Source organism: Rhinoderma darwinii, chromosome 5, assembly GCF_050947455.1.
Source record: "Rhinoderma darwinii isolate aRhiDar2 chromosome 5, aRhiDar2.hap1, whole genome shotgun sequence".
Taxonomy (NCBI): Eukaryota; Metazoa; Chordata; class Amphibia; order Anura; family Rhinodermatidae; genus Rhinoderma; species Rhinoderma darwinii.
In genome coordinates this window covers 181,762,595-181,776,826 of record NC_134691.1, presented here as the reverse complement: position 1 = coordinate 181,776,826, position 14,232 = coordinate 181,762,595, and positions in this window count along the sequence as shown.

Below are 14,232 nucleotides of genomic sequence, written 5' to 3'. Positions count from 1 at the left end.
GTCATGCTGCGCTACATCCACGTCTGACCTGCTTCACCTTGCCTGACGTCCGCCTGCTACCTAAGTCCCAGCCGAGCCTGCCCTGCTGATGTCTGAGCTGCCACAGGTACCTATAGAACTATAGACAATCACCTGTTCCCTGTTGGCCAGCTGCCTTACCGCCAAGGCGGTATGGCCCAGTGGGTCCACAGACCCTTCGTGGCAATTACTTTGGAGAACATGGTTAATGTCATCAAAGGGATGCCTAGGCTAAAATCACCAGGACCGAATGGACTTCCATGTGAATTTTATCAAACATATAGGGACATATTAGCTCCACTACTTTTGGAAGTTTTTAATAATGCATGGAAACAAATGTTCTCCCAGATTCAGTATACCAGGCACATATAATAATTATTTTAAAAAAGGATAAGGAAGAGTTGGACCCAGGATCTTATTGTCCGTTTTCTCTTATTAATTCGGACACTAAAATCCTAGCGAAAATGCTTACAGGAAGGCTGGTAAGAAATATATCTTCTATTGTAGGGCTGGATCAGTGTGGGTTTATGCCCAATGAATCCACAAATACCAACATTAGATGCATTTATGAATACCTGCAATTGTACCTGGGAGAAGGGAAGGGACTTTGCTCCATCCTGTCACTGGATGCTGAAAGCTTTTGACAGGGTGTAGTGGCCCTTTTTGTGGCAGACTTTGAACAGAGTTGGGTTGGGTAATGATTTTTTAAGGTGGTTAAAGTATAGGGCATCTAGAGCAAGAGTTCTGGTAAATAAAGCACTAACAGAAGAGTTTTCCTTAACTAAGGGTACTCTACGACCTCATGATTGCATTAAATTTGGAGCCACTAGCGGCGAGAATTCGCCAGGATAAAGAGATCATTGGTTTCGTTTGTCGTGGGATAGAGGATCAGATTGCATTATATGCGGATGACATTTTACTGTTTTTGGAGATTACTGTAGAACTTTCCCTAGGGTTACTAATGAGATATAGAAGTTTGGAAAAATGTCGGGATTGGAAATTAATTGGCAAAAAATGGTTTTGTTTCCTATAGATCGGGGGAAGATTACTCGGGGATTAGGGTGTTAGAATCAAAGGATTAATTTAGATATCTTGGTATTAACGTTTCCAGGGATATAGGACAATATGAAACATTAAATGTAGGTAAAGTTATTAAAAACATAGAGAAAAAAATAATATATGGAATAAGCTACCCCTTTTCATGGCAGACTATATATAGCTGGAACAAGAATGATTGTGCTACCTCAGTTGTTGTATCCGTTGACTAACAGTCCGGTCTGGATTTGAGAAAAGATGTTTAAAACTATTGAAAGCCTTTTGAGAGAGCTAATTAGGAGAGGGAGGAAACCTAGGATAAAATGAAAATATTTGATGGATAGAGAAGAAGGTGGTGGATTGGCAGTGCCTGATTAAAATTTTTATTTTTTTGCAGGGCAGTGGAAAAATATGGTAAACAGTCTGCATTTATACAGGATATTGTTAGGACTAGTAGGGGTCCCCTTCAAAATATACTTGAGGTACTTGAGTCCGGTCAATTAAGAGCTAACAACTATAAGGACTTTCCAACAATATATGATGTCTGAATAATGGGTTAAACTAAGAAAACTGTATCACATGGGGGGAGCAATGAGTTTTACGCCGTTGTTTGGCAACCCTAACATATTAGAGGTTAATAAAATAATTGATTGGAGTGGATGGTCCAAATATGGTCTTAGGTTGGTTAGTCACTTCTTTTTGAATGGTAACTGAAATATTGTGATACACTGAGTATAGAATTTAATATTCCTTCACAGATTTAGGTTTTTTCAAATATATCATGCGGTGAATGCAACAGTGGATTTAAAACCTTGTTCCATTTGGAGTTTTCTGACTCGCAATGGAATTTATACCAGTTAGGGGGACAAAAGTTTTTTTTTTATCCCTGATTTATAGGAAACTAAAAGGAGAAACTTAGGAAGGGGGAAATCAAAGGGGTAGGAAGGAAGGGGAAGACTTTTTGGGTAAAATTGATGATAAACAATGGAGGAAGACTAGTAGCAGTATTAATAATCTTCTTTTGAATAGGTCACATAGGATCGCACAATATTATACATCGTTTATATTTAACCCCAAAAAATGGAATGTAAAAAAATAAGTAAATACATAAAAATAATAAAAAAAAAAAAATATATATATATATATATATATATATATATATATATATATATATATATATATATATATATGTACAGGGGATGCAGATGCAGATTTTCACATTTATATTGGAAATGTCCTAGGGTTTACCAATTTTGGGAAGATGTTTTGAATTGTATAGAACAAAATCTGAAATTTAGATTTCTAGAGGATCCGGGGATTTGCTTACTTAGAAACCTGCATAAGTTACATATTTTTAAAAGTCCAAAAAAATGGGTGGCTATTTTGCTTTTCTTTGCAAGGTTAATTATAGCACGAAAATGGATGGCATATGCAGCACCGAAGGTTACAGATTGGCACAGGCTGATAGTGAGAAATGTAAATATGGAATTTGGTTACTATAACAGCAAAAGTCAAAATCCCAAATTCAGACAATTATGGGAGCCATGGATTAAGGGTATGACAGATGAACACAGGTCTATGTTAAACTCTGGAATTATAGTTGGGTAGAGAAAGTATGGGAGGGGTGGGAGATGTAGAGGTGACAGTTTGTTTTTTTTGTTGTTTTTTTGGTGGGGTTTGTAGGGTGGGGAGGATAATTAATTAGTTTATATATTGTATATATGTATTTGGTTACAATGCTGTTTTCCAATTCATGCTCTTTTCTTGAAGGTATGTATACGATGTATTATGACTGTAGATATGTACGGTATATGTTGGATTAATTGATGTGATAATGAGCATGTTGGGATCGTATTTAATGTAAGTTTTGTGCATAAAGTAAAAAAGAAAGAAAATTAAAAAAAATAAAGAAAAAGAAAATCGAGGATCTAGTGTAGATTTCCACTATAATTTACAGCAAATAAATTTGTCACACCGCTGTCACTTTTTGTGAAGCTATGTCCCGTTTCCACAACGGTGGCAAGGGTGGCGTAAAAAGGCCCTTTTACAAATTTTGCGTAGAAAGGATGGTAAATTCCCCCCACTCTTTTTTAAATCAGTAAACACAGTATTTATGTGTCTCTCACTCCACAGAGACAATCTCTTGCAAAAACGTACTTTCACTGAAACTGTTCAGTCCCCAAAGTAAAAGAGTTGTCATGCCATATGCCCTAGCAAATAGCCAGGTACTCTATGGACAGATTAAGGGCTTATTCAGAGGAACGGGATATACGTCCGTGCAATGCGCGTGATTTTCACGCGCGTTGCACGGACCTATATTAGTCTATGGGGTAGTGCAGAAAGTTGCGTGATTTTTCCACAGCGTGAGTCCGCTGCGAAAAAGTCACGACATGTCCGTTCTTTGGGCGTATTTTGCGCATCACGCACCCATTGAAGTCAATGGGTGCGTGAAAATCACGTGCACCACACGGAAGCACTTCCGTGGGACAAGCGTAATTGGCGTAATTGGCGCAACAGCTGTGAAAAGGATGAATGAAAACAGAAAAGCACCACGTGCTTTTCTGTTTACAAACATCCAAACGGAATGTCATAATGATGGCGGCTGCGCGAAAAGCACGCAGCTGCGCATCATACGGGGCTGACACACAGAGCTGTCAAGTGCCTTTGGCGCGCGCAAAACGCCGTGATTTTTGCGCGGGCAAAACGCACACGCTCGTGTGAATCCGGCCTTAGGGTGTACGTCAGGAGTTTCCCCAACGTACATGCTAAATGTAAACAAAAACATGATGTGAACAGGGCACAGGTATAAGTGCAGTTGCAACAAAAATTGTAACCTTAAAAATTGCACACTCCCCTCTTGCAGATGGCCCACATAATTTTCCAAATCTATACATTTAATCCTTATCCCTAATTAGTCGACATAATATCACAGTCCATAATCCGTAATCCTCAATCCCTAAAATGTAATCTGCAAATCCCTAATGCTTGATCTGTCTTCTTAAACGGCTATTCCTATATCCCCAATCCCCAGTCCCCAGAGACTAAAACATTACACACACCTAGAAACAAATCACCTTTTTCTTATTTTGCGCTTTTGCAGATTTGTAAATGTTAATGTTTTTGCAAACTAAGGCCCTGTTCACACCGAGTTTTTTGACGAGTTTTTTGGTGCGGAAACCGCTCCACAAAACTCATCAAAAAGCGCCCAAAAATGCCTCCCATTGAAATCAATGGGAGTTGGATGAGTTTTTTTACCGCGAGCAAAATAAAACATGTCGCGGTAAAAACAAGCGACATGACCCATCTTGAGGCGGTTTCCACCTCCAAAACCCCATTGCAATCAGTCAGAAAGGGTAAAAAAAAACACCTTGACGAGTGTTTTTGACGCATTTTTGTCAAACTACTGTGCAAAAAACGTCTAGAGCCGTTTTTGCAGGAGAAATTTTGTGTGAACACAGCCTAAAGAATTATGTGATTTTAATGTGAGTGCCCTTTTCTAGAGATTTAGCCCCAAATCCAAATTTGCATGAAACTTTTCCAACTTTTTATTATGCAGATATGCACATTTGCGAACACTGAGTCTCTACAGTTAAATATTAAAGAGCCATAAGCACTACATGTGCCATAGTATTGAATGACATAAAATTCTCATCTAAGGCTGGGTTTACACGACCTATTTTCAGGCGTAAATGAGGCGTTTTACGCCTCGAATTACGCCTGAAAACACGGCTCAAATAAGTCGGCAAACATCTGCCCATTCATTTCAATGGGTTTGCCGACATGCTGTGCCGACGACCTGTAATTTTACGCGTCGATGTCAAAAGACGGCGCGTAAAATAACAGCGTCGTCAAAGAAGTGCAGGACACTTCTTGGGACGTAATTTGAGCCGTTTTTCATTGACTTCAGTAAAGAACAGCTCCAAATTGCGGCCGTAATTGACGCCTCGCAAAACGCAAGTACGAACAATTACGTCTGAAATGCAGGAGCTGTTTTCTCCTGAAAACAGCTCCGTAATTTCAGCCGTAAGGCTGGGTTCACACGACCTATTTTCAGACGTAAATGAGGCGTATTATGCCTCGTTTTACGCCTGAAAATAGGGCTACAATACGTCGGCAAACATCTGCCCATTCATTTGAATGTGTTTGTCGACGTACTGTGCAGACGACCTGTCATTTACGCGTCATCGTTTGACAGCTGTCAAGTGACGACGCGTAAAATGACTGCCTCGGCAAAGAAGTGCAAGACACTTCTTTGCTACGTAATTTGAGCCGTTCTTCATTGAAGTCAATGAAGAGCAGCTCAAGATTTAAGAGCGTCTCAGACGCCTTGCATAATGCGAGGAGGAGCTTTTACGTCTGAAACAAGGCAGCTGTTTTCTCCTGAAAACAGTCTGTCTTTTCAGACGTAAATTCAAGCTAGCGTGTGCACATACCCTTATTATCCTTATCGTGTGCACATACCCTAAGGGTATGTTCACACACTTAAAAAAAAAACGTCTGAAAATACGGAGCTGTTTTCAGAGAAAACAGCCTCTGATTTTCAGGCGTTTTTGAAGCTGAAAATGAATTTGGAGCTTCTTTTGAGGGTATGTACACACGGCCAAATTACGGACGTAATTCGGGTGTTTTACGCCTGGAATTACGTCCGAAATTACGGCTTGAATGCGTTGACAAACATCTGCCCATTGAAAGCAATGGGCTGACGTTTGTCTGTTCACACGAGGCGTAAATTTACGCGTCGCTGTCAAAAGACGGCGCGTAAATAGACGCCCGCGCCAAAGAAGTGTCCTGTCACTTCTTGGGACGTAATTGGAGCCGTTATTCATTGACTCCAATGAAAAGCAGGGCCAATTACGTCCGTAATGGACGCGGCGTTCAAGCGCCTGCACATGCCGTTACGGCTGAAATGATAGGGCTGTTTTCTCCTGAAAACAGCCCCGTAATTTCGGCTGTTACGGACGCTGCCGTGTGAACATACCCTGAGGTTTCTTTTCAGGCTGGGTTCACACGACCTATTTTCAGACGTAAACGAGGTGTATTATGCCTCGTTTTACGTCTGAAAATAGGGCTACAATACGTCGGCAAACATCTGCCCATTCATTTGAATGGGTTTGCCGACGTATTGTGCAGACGACCTGTAATTTACGCGTCGTCGTTTGACAGCTGTCAAACAACGACGCGTAAATTGACTGCCTCGGCAAAGAAGTGCAGGACACTTCTTTGCAACGTAATTTGAGCCGTTCTTCATTGAACTCAATGAAGAGCAGCTCAAGATTTACGAGCGTCACAGACGCCTCGCATAATACGAGGAGGAGGAATTACGGCTGAAACGAGGCAGCTGTTTTCTCCTGAAAACAGTCTGTCATTTCAGCCGTAAAAGCCTCTCATCGTGTGCACATACCCTCAGGCTTCTTTTGAGGCATTTTTTGAGGCGTTTTTCATAGTGTTCAATGGAAAATCAGCTCCAAAAAAACGACTCAGGAAGTGACATGCACTTATTTTTACGGAGCGTCTTTTTACGCTCCGTTTTTTTTAAACAGCGGCGTCAATAGACGCCTTGTATGAACTAAATGCTGTTTTTCCCATTGCTTTCAATGGGCAGATGTTTGCAGGCGTTTAGCTTCAGTTTTTGGGTATGTGCACACGATAATGACCATTACATCTGAAATTACGGTGCTGTTTTCAGTATTTCAGATGTAATTGCTCGTACTCGCGTTTTGCGAGGCGTCAATTACGGCCGTAATTTGGAGCTGTTCTTCATTGAATTCAATGAAAAACGGCTCAAATTACGCCCCAAGAAGTGTCCTGCACTTCTTTGCCGAGGCAGTCATTTTACGCGTCGTCTTTTGACAGCAATGCGTAAAATTAAATGTCGTCGGCACAGTACGTCGGCAAATCCATTGAAAGCAATGGGCAGATGTTTGCCGACGTATTGAAGCCGTCTTTTCAGGCGTAAATTGAGGCGTAAAACGGCTGTGAAAATAGGTTGTGTAAACCCAGCCTTTCACGTGTTTTTTGAGGCGTAAACGCCCCGAAATACGCCTGAAAACACTGCGTGTGAACATACCCTAAGGGTATGTTCACACGCAGTGACCAGAAACGTCTGAAAATACGGAGCTGTTTTCAGGCGAAAACAGCTCCTGATTTTCAGACATTTTTTTAACAACTCGCGTTTTTTGTGGCGTTTTTTACGGACGTTTTTGGAGTTGTTTTTCAGTGGAGTCAATGAAAAACGCCTCTAAAAACGTCCCAAGAAGTGTCCTGCACTTCTTTTTACGAGCCGTCATTTTACGCACCGTATTTTGACAGCGACGCGTAAAATAAAGGCTCGTGGGAACAGAACATCGTAATTCCCATTGAAAGAAATGGGCAGATGTTTGTAGGCGTATTAGGGGCGTTTTTTCAGGCGTAATTCGAGGTGAAAGGCTGGGTTCACACGACCTATTTTCTGACGTAAACGAGGCGTATTATGCCTCATTTTACATCTGAAAATAGGGCTACAATACGTCGGCAAACATCTGCCCATTCGTTTGAATGGGTTTGCCGTCGTACTGTGCAGACGACCTGTCGTTTGACTGCCTCGGCAAAGAAGTGCAGGGCACTTCTTTGCAACGTAATTTGAGCCGTTCTTCATTGAAGTCAATGAAGAGCAGCTCAAGATTACAGGCGTCAAAGACGCCTCGCACAATACGAGGAGCAGCATTTACGTCTGAAACGAGGCAGCTGTTTTCTCCTGAAAACAGTCTGTCTTTTCAGACGTAAAAGCCTCTCATCGTGTGCACATACCCTAAGACGCCCGAATTACGTCTGAAAATAGGTCGTGTGAACATACCCTATAAGTAAGGGTAAGTTCACACGCTTAACAAAAAACGTCTGAAAATACGGAGCTGTTTTTAGATAAAACAGCCTCTGATTTTCAGGCGTTTTTGAAGCTGAAAATGAGGGTATGTTCACACGGCCTATTTTCAGACGTAATTCGGGCGTTTTACGCCTCGAATTACGCCTGAAAAGACGGATCCATTACGCCTGCAAACATCTGCCCATTGCTTGCAATGGGTTTTACGATGTTCTGTTCAGACGAGGTGTAATTTTACGCGTCGCTGTCAAAAAATGGCACGTAAAAACACTACATGTCAAAGAAGTGCATGTCACTTCTTTGGACGTTTTTGGAGCAGTTTTTCATTGACTCCATTAAAAAATAGCTCCAATTACGTCCATAATGGACGCCGCGAAAAACGCGAGTACTTGCAAAAACTTCTCAAATTCAGGAGCTGTTTTCGCCTGAAGACATCTCCGTAATTTCAGATGTAATTTGTTAAGACGTGTTAACATACCCTGAAGCTTCTTTTAATTTGGAGCTTCTTTTGAGGCTTCTTTTCAGGCGTTTTTTGCAGCGTTTTTCATAGTATTCAATGGAAAATCAGCTCCAAAAAACGCCTCAAGAAGTGACATTCTACTTCTTTTTACGGAGCGTCATTTTACACTAAGTTTTTTACAACAGAGGCGTAAAAAGACGCCCCGTATGAACTAAATGTTGTTTTTCCCATTGATTTCAATGGGCAGATGTTTGTAGGCGTTCAGCTTCCGTTTTTTCTGGCGTTTTTGGAGGCGTAATCGCCCCAAAATACGCCTGAAACCACTCCGTGTGAACATACCCTAATACTTTTAGGGAAAAATACTTCTATAATACAGCATTTGTGATGGAACATACACTATATGGACAAAAGTATTGGGATACCTACACATTACACCTACAGGACCTTTTAGGACATCTTATAGGTATTAATATAGAGTTGGTCCTCCCCTTTGCAGCTAAAACAGCATCTACTCTTCTGGGAATTTTTGCCCATTCACCCAGAAGAGCATTTGTGAGGTCAAACACTGATTTTAGATGATAGGGCCACATCATACTCACCCAACCATGCCTTGCCTGGACCTTGCTTTGTGTACTGGGGCACATTAGTGCTAGAACTGGAAAGGTCCTACCCCAAACCGTTTTCACAAAATTATAAGCAAACAATTGTCCAAAATGTGCTGGTATACTGAAGAATTAAGATTGGCCTTTGCTAAAGGGCCTAGGCCAAATCCGGAAAAAGAACCCATAGTATTATCCCTGCTCTGTCAAACTTTACAGCAGGCAAAATGCAGTCAGGCAGGTAACGTTCTCCTCGCATTCGCCAAGCCCAGACTTGTCTATCAGACTGACAGATAGAGAAGCCTGATTTGTCACTCTACAGAACATAATTCCACTTTACGTGGTCTGACATTTCGTGGTTACTAAACGGTTTAACTTTGGAATAATACCACTCACAGTTGAAAGTGGAATATCTAGGATGGAATAAATTTCACTAACTAGCTTGGTGCAACGGTGGCATCCTATTGCAGTAACATTATGTAGTTGGGTAGCATGGGAAAAAGGCATTTTTTACCTCTGTCGCAATAAGTTGTGAATAATGTATATATTTTTGCCCGCCAGCTACTAGGGTCTAACATATATTTTTTCTGTGCTGTTACAGTATCATGCTCAAAGTTAGTGAGCTCTTTAGAATGTCCCATTATTACAGAAATGTTTGTAAAGGCAGCCTGCAAAGCCAGGTGCTTGGTCTTATACACCTGTGGCAATGAGTGAAACATCTGAATACAATGATCAAGAGGTGTGTCGCAATACCTTTGTTCATATAGTATATCATTGTATGAAATCAATAGAATACAGCTATACAGTCAGGACCCATTAACACATTGGTAGGCCCAGTAAAATGTGTCATGAGTGGGCCCCCTCCCTTTCTAGCAATAATCAATAAAATACCCACAACATTGCCTCTCCACACAGTATAATGCCCCTATAGTGCCCCACACACAAATGAATGCACCCATAGTGCCCTTACATAGTATAATGCCTATATAGTGCCCCTCAAACAGTATAATGCCTCTATAGCCCCTCCCCACACAGTATAATGCTCCAATAGTGCCTCCTCACACACAATATCATGCTCCCATAGTTTCTCCCCACAGAGTATAATGTTCCCATAGTGCCCCACACAGTATAATGCCCCAATAATACCTCCCCACACACAGTATCATGCCCCTATGGTGACTCTCCACACAGTAACATGCCTCTATAGTGCTCATACAAAGTATAATGCCCCATTAGTGCCCCCTCACACAGTATTATGCCACAATAGTGCACCCACACAGTATAATGCCCCCATAGTGCCCTCATAGAATATAATGCCTGTAGTGTCCCACAGAGTACAATGCACTATAGTGCCTCCCCACATACTATAATGCCCCCATGGTGCCTCCCCACACAGTATAATGCCCCCAAATTTCCCTTCCCACATAGTATTATGCCGCCATAGTGCCCTCACACAGTATAATGCCCCAAATAGTGCCTCTCCACACAGTATAATGCCCCCATAGTGCCAGAGTTTCACAAGGGATTTCACCCTTTGCAATGCATATAGTGAAATTGGCATCAAAATCAATGTCAAAATCCACATTTAACATATGCAGTTTATGTCGAAGATACGTTGGGAATTTACTGCAAAGACTGCAGCATGTGGAATCAGCCATTGGGTGGCCATAGAATCTTCCATAAAGGAAATGTATCAGTATTTTTTTTTAATTATTAAACTTGTATACTGAAAATATATTTTTTTAAATCGGTCTTTATTTTCAGATTTTTATATATGTATGCCTTAGCAACTGCTCTGATCTGTGAACAACAGTCCCAGAGATTTGCTTTACAGCAGCCACATGGCATGCTCTGTTGCATGTGCAGGGAGGGGGAGGATGTGAACTGTCCCTACCACCTATTATTAGTGGTGTGATCCAGTGTTATCTGCCTCCAGATTTATAATAGAGATATTGCCTGTCATTGTAACTCTGCCTATGATGATAATGAGATGACTTGTGAAAGTGATCAGAATAGGAAGCATCTGCTTTTTGTAAAAGCTTAGGGGCCAGCGTGAAAACTTTCAGGATGTCAGGAATTATATTAATGTACATCAGGGCCATATTTACCACTAGGCACTGAAAAAACTGTAAAATAAAAAAAATTGATAAAAAAAAAATATGTATATGTATATTAAAAGTTTTAAAATAAACCTTTCCCATTTTCCCTCAATAACAATGTAAAAGAAATAAAAAATTAACAGAACTGGTATCGACGCGTCTGTAAAAGTCTGAGCTATTGCTATATATCATTAGTTAATCCACATGGTGAACGACATAAAAAATTAAAAATGCCAGAATCACCGTTTTTTCGGCACTTCATCTCCCACAATTTTTTTTATAAAAAGTGTCCAAAAAGTCTCATGTACACCAAAATGGTACCAATATAAACTACAGCTCACCCCGCAAAAAATAAGCACTCATACCGCTAAATCGACAGAAAAATAAAAAAGTTATGGCTCTCAGAATATGGGAGAAATCTCTAAATTTATTTTTAAGAATCAGTTTTTTCCTTGTAAAAGTAGTAAAACTTAAAAAAAACGATATCAATTTGGTATCACCGTAATCATATTGACCTGCAGAATAAAGTTAAAATGCCATTTTTACCGCATGGATAAAGCCGTGAAAACAAAACCCCCCAAAACAGTATAAGGATGGAGGAATCTCAGTTTTTTTTCTATTTCACCCCACAAATATTTTTTTCCAGTTTCCCACTACATTATATGGTACAATAAATAGTGTAGTGAAAATCTAAAACACGTCCCGCAAAAAAAAGGCCTCCCATGGCACTATTGATGGTAAAATAAAAAAAGTTATGGGTTTTAGAATGTGGGACGGAAATTCTGAACAATGGCTGCGGCAAGAAAGGGTTAAGATATGGTGGTGTTATTCAGTCACCACCTGGTTGTATTATCCAGTTTTGAGTTGGTGGTAATATTTAGCCCCTGTATTTATCATTATTTGGGAGTAAGGCAAATCTATATATACCAGTTGCTGGTAAAGCATAGTGTGCCCTGTATTTCCCAATAGAGCACATGAGTTTTGGGGAATAATGTCCACACCACGGAAAACCAGGACCTGACTGTGCGCTAGGCAGCAATGCCTTAGTGTAAATGCCACTATGAGTGGCATTTACTTTTATAAATCATGCCACCAATAACAAAACATTTTTATGACGTCACAATTATTATTATAATATAAGCTTTATTGAATTTTATTAACATAAATATATAAACCTATCATGGGATTACCATGTGAAATAACCCGAATGCCAGCCTACTGATAGAAACGGCATGTAGGTAATGAAACTTCTTTACGCCGTCATGATCCTCCTCCCCCACGACCCCCAGCCAACAGAATTAGAGCCTGTTCAATGCCATCTAACAAGGAAAATATACAAACCTATATCGTTAAGGTGTACTGCAATAATAAACACTGGTTATCGTCTTCCAGCGGCCTATGTCTGATCACCACTCCTCCTCTAGTTCTGACATAATGGGATACCCTTGTGTTCAGAAGCTGTCTACCCCTTTCAATAGCGTTCACGTCCCAAGCACCATGTCCCACTCAGGGGACTATCAAGAACCAAACTGTTACCATGTAAGGAGCGATCAATTCGCCTAAAGGAACGGAACATAAATAATTTCCCCCAATATGAACCACCAGTACAGTCGGCACCAGCCGGTGCCTAATTATCTCCACCACCTCAGGCAAAGCCTGTAACCATTGCAGGCCTCAGAGACCCCACCAATAAACTTCGGCAACCAGAAAACTCAAAGAGAGACCTCATGGTTGTATGGCCGCTCTGCGTTCTGCCTAAAACACATACATGTGTCCCAGAATCCAAACAGAGGGACAATAACAAGAAAAACAAAGAAATATCAGTGCAATACTAATTACAGGACGAACATATACAGCAACACAATCAGATCGCCAGCGCCCTATACGCCGTATCTCGTCGTCTGAAAGACTCAATTCGCTGTCGCGGTAGTAGCTGCGCCTATGCGAAAGGAGTGGGTACCAAATTCTCTGGGCAGAAAACCAGCACGCAGTAATGAATTTTTGAACACGGCCGAGAACTGGAAATGTGTGAGCAGTTTTCCGTGGATATGAGTCAAAAACTGGGACCCTTGCTGACGCAAACACAAGTACTCCGAAATGAAGCATGATGGCAGGCTGCACCAGGAACTGGCCGCAATGAAACCCAACATCCCCTCCCAAAAATGCCGGTCTTGGACCTCTGTATACAGAAACGAACCCCTGAACTAGTCAAAATTACATCCTCGAAAAACAAGCCCCCCAGGCAAGACACACACATGGGAACCAGTTCAGAAATCCTCAAGACACCGAAAAAGGAGAGGATGAATGCCGCTGTAAAAAGAGAAACCTCGAAGGGAGAAGTACAGACATCTGGCAATGCCGTAGTAATTTTAAAAGAATAAGGAAACAAAATGGGATGCCGAGTTACGTACTGCAGATTTTTTCTACCCCTTTAGGGCCTGCAAAATAAAGAAAGATTTAGTCACATCCGACCAACCCCGTAATTTAAAGAAGAATGCTAACCCCGCAAGATGATGTTGAGCGATCGAGCAAGCGCCATAAGTACTCCAACACAAACGACATCTGTGGTTGCTCCTTGCGACCATTGACCGGTTCACCCACAACTCCCACCATTTGTTCCACGCATTACTGTAAGCTGCCCAGGTGGACGGGGCAAGGGAAGATCTCACGAAGGGGACCAATTGAGATCCAGCATCCTCCAAAGTGAATCCGTGCATCTGGTCCCTTCCAATTCTGTCTGCGGGCAAAGTGAATAAAATACCTGCAAATTAAAGCGTGAGAGAGAGTCAGCGATCCTATTCTGCACACCAGGAATGTGGCAACCTCGGAAATGAATGTTAAGTTGAAGCAGCACCAGATGTCGAAACAGAATCACTACAGGCACTGAGGAGGAAGCAAGATGGTTAATGCAGTGGCATAGCTATAGGGGTCGCAACGGTCGCAAGTCAAGGGGGCCCGCGGACGCAGATTCAGTTGGGTTCAATGATGGATCCTTACTCCTGCATTCACTGTGCCGCGAGCGGCTCAGCACAGGCAGGTGCGATGTAGTGACGTCATCGCGCCTGTCTGCGTCGAGTCACTCATAGCACAATGTAGAGGAGGAGAAGGATCCTTCACCCGTCGTGGGAACGGGGATAGGTAAGTAATTATGTTATTATTTTTCTA